At 49.9% G+C, this 7252-nt stretch overlaps 1 protein-coding gene across 1 annotated transcript in view; it reads right to left on the reverse strand.

The window, feature by feature from the left end:
- Window positions 1-6548, reverse strand: part of LOC144823395 (uncharacterized) — a 28912-nt gene extending 22364 nt beyond the window's left edge. Inside the window, exon 1 of the mRNA XM_078681862.1 lies at window positions 6497-6548. The gene's annotated coding sequence lies outside the window, so the exon portion shown is untranslated. The remainder of the gene's footprint in view (window positions 1-6496) is intronic.
- Between the last annotated feature and the right edge of the window lie 704 nt (window positions 6549-7252).

Genomic DNA, 7252 nt, shown 5'->3' on the forward strand with positions numbered 1-7252 from the left:
TCGGCATCGTCGCCTGGTATCATGTGATTCGGGGCAAATCGTGTTCTAGTTCAGCCTTTGATTTGAGCTTGTGCTGGTGGTAGGACCCTGTTCGCTCCCGGTGGCCTTGCAGCCCGCATATGTTGCCTCTGATTGATTGTGTAGAGCGGCTGCCGGCATTGACGTGGGGGTTTTCTTGCGGCGTTGCCACGCGGTTGCTTCTAATATTGGTCTAATCTCTTGGTGTCCCCCCCCTCCTTTATCTAGAGGGAACGTGGTGTTTCAGTGGCTATTGCTCACTTGGCGCAGGGCGCCACGCTTCCCCCATTAGGCCGGGTTTTCTCTTGGGGCAACTGCTTGGCTCCTCCATCCTGGTTCCTCCATCCTCGAGGGTCTATCGCAGCATGATATCTAGGCTGCGTCTGCCACTTCTCCGGGCCCCGCGGGAGGGCTCGGCTCGTATCGGAATGTTTTGCTAGACCACCCCACCCCCCCTCTAAGCATATGCTATGTTCAGTGCCCCATGCACTCGATTGTAGGTACGGGGCGTGGTTTTGCCTCAGCTGTGGGGCCCAGTGGCTTAAGCGTGCGTGAGGCCTGTAGGTTAAATTTATTGTGGCCTGTGCGCCGTGCTTATGCCTAGAGCAGATTTCGTTGATTGCGAGATTCGTTTACATGTGGCTGGTCGGTCATCTTTGGCAGGATATGGCCTCCGCTTTGTTCGTGGGGGACATTAATGGTCCGGGCATTTTGGTATTGGCGTCTGTGTGGCCAATTACGTAGGCAGTGTGCGTGTCCCTGTCCGGCGCACGAGGGTAATGGCGTCCTGGGTAGTATTACAAGGTCGGCATGTTTCTTAATGGTTGGCGCACGTGGGTATTGGCGGCTGCGTGCGGCCAGCTGCTTGGGCAGCATGTTTCGCAATTCATGGCGCACGTGGTCAATGGCGGCAGGGTGCGGCCATTTTCTTGGGCAGCAGTTTCTCTTGGCACGACGCATGTGGGTGTTGGCCTACGAACGCGGCCTTCTCTTTCTGTCGTCCTTGTGTCGGCTACGTGGCAGCCTCGCGGAGCTGCCGTTTGACGCTATTCTTAGGATATATGCGGTCTGCTTAATGGGGGGGCCGCCCTCATGGACTGTTTAGTATGAACTGGTGCTCAAAGCATTGTTCTGCCCTTACCTGGCGTATGTGGCATAGTGGCACGCGCGCCGATTCACATGCTGGATAATTCTGTCAGGGCTGAGGCACCTTAGGCCGCGCCAATTAGGCCTGAGTATATGTTTTGACGTTTTCCATTTGCCTGGCGTTTCGCCAAATTTGGCAGCTCCAGGGCATTGTCATCGAGTTCCAAAGTACACTATGCACTCCTATATCGCTTTATGATATAAGGTAATGACACTCCTATATCGGTTTTGATTTAATTAACGTTAATTAACAGGGAGTCCTTAGTACCTTTCCGTGAGCACTTGGGGGGTTTAATATGCTTTGCGCTAATGTGTCGAGACCGAGTGCAGAATTTTTGGAAGTGGTAATACCGGTTTGTTGAAAACTTTTCCTGGTTATTGCCCATGTACCTGTGTTTTGAAAATGACAAGCAATTTTAAAGAAAGGCACAATACGATTTTGAGTGAGGGACGACAGAGCGCTACTGATGCTTATTGGGAGGGTCTGCTGTGACAGTGCTAACCTTAATACCTGTCACTCCTTAGAAATGTCACCCCATATCGGTTGTGCCTCCTTTTTCTAGTCTCCAGGAACAGGCGTGGGTGCACGAGCCTTAAAACGTTATCGATGTAGCAGAACGGGTACACTGTCTGCGATGGAGGGTGCGAGTTGGTCATTTTAGACTTATACATTGAAAGCGATCCTTTCCTTTGATCCCTGCTTCTAGTTCGTATAATCAATACTTTCAGTCTCTATGACCTATCCTGTACCCTGAATATTTGGCATACCCTCAAGCTTTACAGAGTATTAGTTTGATCCCATTATTCGAGACTTCGTGTTAAGGAGCGCACTAGCACGGCTCACTTGCATACCTTTGATATACTCTTCCACGGTTGTACCACATATTGTTTGTCGATGGCATCATATTTTTCGGCAAGTATTGCGCACCTGTAGCATAGTGTCAATTTAAAAATGGGTAATATAATCCTGGTTGGTATCCTCATCTGTTTAGATGTACACCAGTAATTCATATTTTAAAGTGTGTTTGAGGTAGCTGAGGTATATCAGGCCCAGCGCTCCTGCATGAAAAAATACTTTTGGTGACCATCAATAAACGGGGCGGATTCCAGCCCCTGCAAGAGAATTACACCTGGTTCTCTTGACGGCTGCGAATCACTTCCGAGCAATTTGTATTGTCAGTCTTTTAGGGATCTACTTCGTCAGGTATTTTATTGGCAGTCCAGGCTCAGGCTGAGGTTGCAACAGTTCCTCCAGTAATTTATATTTTAAAGTGTGTTTGAGGTAGCTGAGGTATATCAGGCCCAGCGCTCCTGCATGAAAAAAAATACTTTTGGTGACCATCTATAAACGGGGCGTATTACAGCCCCTGCAAGAGAATTACTCCTGGTTCTCTTGACGGCTGTGAATCACTTCCGAGCAATTTTGTATTGTCAGTCTTTCAGGGATCTACTTCGTCAGGTATTTTATTGGCAGTTGCAACAGTTCCTCCTCTTGTATGTGAAATAAGTTAACATTGCAGGCTGTAGACCCTACATTCTACTGAGTGGCAGCACGTGCTCCTATACAGATGGCACAGCAGTTGGGCTGCTTTCCAGATTCCAGAGCTTGGACAACAGACAGACAACAGAAGTATTTGGAAGAGCGAATTGACTAGTGTCATGTGACCTTTTCTTCCTATACTTTAAGTTAACAATAGTGCAGGTCCCGGGCTTGTTCATAGAACAAGATTCTACTGCACCTCTTGGTTAAGGCCCCAGGAGATTGAAATGCGCTTGGGGTTATTTTGGATCCTATTGGCAAAGGGCAAGACCTATATTTGCTCAATTATCCTAATTTTAGCACGGCCTAGATAAAGCTCCATACAGTTAATCCTTCGCCATTGACAGCACGGTCAACCTAATAACCAATATAACATAGTACTACAGAATAGCTACCTTAACTAACTGGGCTAGGCTGCACCAGGGAGTAGCGCAGTAGTGGCGGGATATAGCTTAGCGCGCATGCCCCCGTTTACTTGTCTAAGAGGAGTCTTATGCATATGAGTTGCTAATTTTCCTAAGCACATTTCCTGGTAGCACTTAGCGGTTTCAAGAGGTTAGTTATAAGTGTATGTCACTTTGAGTTATTACACTGGTAGAAGATCTCTTGACAAGTTGTCAGACTCTCACAACAAGATCTCACTCACACCCGAGGCAAGTAGAATTACTAAGAAATGTAAGTAAGGGGAGATCTTGTTGGTTAGTATTAGGCCTACGCCTTCACTTACTTAGGCAGCAGGCGCTGTAGGCACGCAAGCACTTGCCACATAATTGAAAAAGTGGGCACATAGAAAACTCTGTATTGTTTGTGCAAGAAGTGAAGTGGCATCTGCTTGGAAACTCAGAATGTCTATCTGGTATTCCTACCCCCCCCCCGTTCTTCGTTTTCACGATTTTGGGGGTGGCTGGGTACGATGGGCTTCATCAGGATTTTGACACACAGCTTGTGTTCAGGGTTAGTGTGGTTGGGCTCCCCTGGTTTGCATTGGATCAGCTTCGTGTTGAACCTGGGTATCCTTTAGCTTCCTCGTGCACCTCCCAAGGTGAGAAGTTGACCCGAGGTTTCATATCGCCATCATTGGGAGCTCCTTGTTCCAGCCGCGAGGGGTTAGGCAACTTTATAGAGAAGCTATTCTTGAAGTAACTTGGTTTAAGCGGCCCTTGGTTTCTAGGGGGCATGTTTTACCAGCTGTTTTCCTCTACAATCCGGTATATGAAATGGAAGTGCACCACGCAAGTTACTAAATTAAGCTTCGCACACTGTAATAGCCACCAGTACTTTGCTTGTATTAGTAGCTCTAGCGTACACTAAGCACAGTAGTCTGTTGTAGTTTGAGTACTGCACCTCTGCAGAAGTTGTACATTTCTGGGTTCAGTTTGCTGATGCCTTGCGTAAAGATGAGTGTTGGGTCTCAGTGGCATGCACTCGCGGCTTCTCGTTCAGGGTTAGCGTGGTAGGGCTCCCCCGGCTTGCGTAGAACAGCCTCGTGTTGATCCTGAGTAACCTCTAGTTTCCTTTGTGCTCCTCCCAAGGTGAGTAGTTGGCCTGAGGCTTGAGGTAGTATGGTTGAGCAGCCTCCAGGTTCTAGGGGGCATGTGATACCAGCTGTTTACCTTTGCAATCCTGTGTACAAAATGTAAGTCCACCCGCAAGTGATACTAAATTGTGCTTTGCGCACTGAAATATCCCTCTGTACTTTGCTGAGTATAGTTGCACAAGCGTACACAAAGCACAGTTACAGTGGAACTTAGAGAACTGAGTTTCTGCAGAAGTTACATTACTGGGTGTAGTCTGCTGATGCTTTGGGTGGAGGTGTGTGGTGGGGTCTCAGTGGCATGTGCTGGTTCTCCTATTGTATAGATTAGGGAGCGATATCAGCAGGGGAGGCCCCCTCTCTGGGGCTCTTTCCAGGGGTATGACCTCACGAACCTGGGATAGTCAACACTATTGCTGTAGAGCGTTTGTTCCCGGGGGTATATGCTCATTAGTGTCAGAAGGGCTTTTGGTTTCAGCAGGCGTGTCATGATACAGGTCGGGATCGTAAGGGGGCACTTTGTTTCAGTCCCTGCAATCCCTTTGTGGTGGTCGTAAGTCACCTTACAGACAAGCTATCATAGAGGTAGCATGGCCTAGCTGCTTCCAGACTAAAAGCCGAGAGGGTGGGTGATGCCTGCTGTTCATACATTTCCAATCCGGTATTGGCACATGCAAGGACATCGTCCTAGTTTTTAGTATGATATGTATTTATCCCTTCTATGCCTCTGTGCTCTTTCGAGTATAGCAGCACAAGCGTTTTCGCAAGCACACTGTCGCTATGTTATGCGGAGAGTGGCGTTACAGCAGTAGTTGTAACTTAGCTGTGTGTAGCCTGCCGTCGCTTGTCGTGAAGGGTGTTTAAGTGTCAGTGCTGGTGCTGGTACACCTATTATTTGATACAAAACGCCTTCAGCAGCAGGGGCCCCTCTTCACTTTGTCATTTCCTGGTAGTATGACTTCACGAACCGGGGATGGTTACACTAATGTTGTAAAGGAATAAGACCCCGGGGGTATCTGCAGATTAGTGGCAGAAGGGCCTGGGTTTCCTCAGGCATGTATTGTCAAGTCAGGATCAGGTCACTGGTGGGGCGCTAAGTTGTGCCAAGCAATTGTTGGAAGAAAAGCACAGCGCCATGAAAAAATCTACCCATCAGAGGGGTCTGGGTTTCTTCAAACATGAAACGATTCAGGACAAAGTCAAAGGTTATTATGAGGCCGATGGAATTCATCTGACGCCTGTGGGCTTAGATTTATTCCTCCTGGATTTAAAAGAGGCTCTGCAGAGCAAAGGTTGCAGGTAAAGCTATAGCGCTGGTGGGGGGCCCATGCGGGAGCGGGGACCATCGCATGGGCTGTGGCGGAGTTACAGGGCAATCCGGAACCAGAGAGGTGCAACACTGTACTTCAGCGGGCACATAGGGGTGCCAGAGACTAACCTAGAACCTCATGGGAGGTCTAGGAATCCGAGTCGGCGCCCCAGTAGTCCTTCGGGCGGTTGTGGGCCTGTGCAACCGGGGGTTTGCTTAGATACGCCCCGCAAGGGGCGTGAGTAGTTTTACCATAATGGTCAGCAGCTGGGTGGTTCGCCACGGCGCTGATTGGCTCAGCAGGCGGGCAGGTGGCGAGAATGCGGCCTGCCCTTGGATTGCCCGTAAGATAACCCACCGTGATTACATATTGTTGTATGTAACAATAAACCTGCAGCCAATTTTCCCAATCTTAACATCGTGTCTTTGTGTTATTTGCGGGATGATGGTTATGTTGGGGGCGGGGTGTTCCTGTGGCCCTGAAGCGACTATGATTTCATACACACACCCCTCAGGAAGCCTCGCTCATCACTGCGGTGTATGGGGAGCTCTCGTGTCTCAGCCAGCACCCCGACTCACTGACGTGTCCCCGGAGCTCAGGGCAGGCCCCCGCACCCCTACTCAGCTCCCTAGAGCCCCAGTCTACAGTGTCGGATCTCACAGCCCAGATGTCGACTTTCACAACCTGCTCAGCTAGAAACCTCGCTCCAGCACTGAATTGTGTCTGTAGCTTCGCTGCCCCATACTCCACCGGCCGCCAAGTCAGAAGCCCCTATCAGGGAAGTGCCACTTCCGGTTCTGTGCCTCCACCCCCTTAAAGCAGCGGGCCTCACCTATCCTGTACCTGGAGTGCAGATGTGCACCTCCATGGACACGAATAGCCCCCCACCATAACATCTGGGTCTCTGGCATTCACCGGACCCTCGCAAGCCCCTCTTCCACAACTCACCTCTGGACTCTACAGCTGCTGGCTGGCCTCTGCCGGTACCAGCCCCTTGTGCCTCGCTGGTATTTATACGAGAGCACACACCCTCTTCTCTGGGTATAGCGCCCAGAGGAAGACCAGAAGGCGCCGTCCTGGACTTTAGACCTGGCAGACGTGTCACCTCTGGACGGTGCCTTATCTGCTGGTGATGCTGGAGCCCTCGTTGGTGCCCTCAGCAGGTGACGCGCAGGGCATTAATCATCATGACTGGACTGCAAACCAACAGCGGATGGTAACATGTGGCGCAGACGTCCCACATTTCAACAATCGAGCGCAAAGTGAGAGCTCGACCCTCTTCCAGGGCTCACCTCATTCAATTTTATCTACAGTCGTTTTTGAAGTGCCGTTCCAGCAGTTGGAGCAATAGATTGCTGCACATAGCGACCAGAAGAGGCGCTGTAGGGAAAGCATGAGTTTCAAAACAAAATATACAATAACAGGGTTATCTTTTCCCCGTAAAGTTAGACAGTATTACTTTGTAGTCTGTGACGTCAGAGGGCAGAGAGGGCAGGCTGCAATGAGCAGACAATGTATCTTGGAGGGTGGGTCACATGAAGTCAGAGGTGAGACTGAGGGATGGGGGGCGACGGGTACACCAGTAAGGCCTTTTGGGAATCGAATGACCACGTGGCGAGCTGGGGTAAAGAGGGGAAGGTCATGCCCAGGTGGGAACATCCACCAGGCCCTTTCCTTGGTAACTCTGGATCTCCAGTTACGAAA

The sequence above is a fragment of the Lissotriton helveticus genome, chromosome 3_1, assembly GCF_964261635.1.
Source record: "Lissotriton helveticus chromosome 3_1, aLisHel1.1, whole genome shotgun sequence".
NCBI lineage: Eukaryota > Metazoa > Chordata > Amphibia > Caudata > Salamandridae > Lissotriton > Lissotriton helveticus.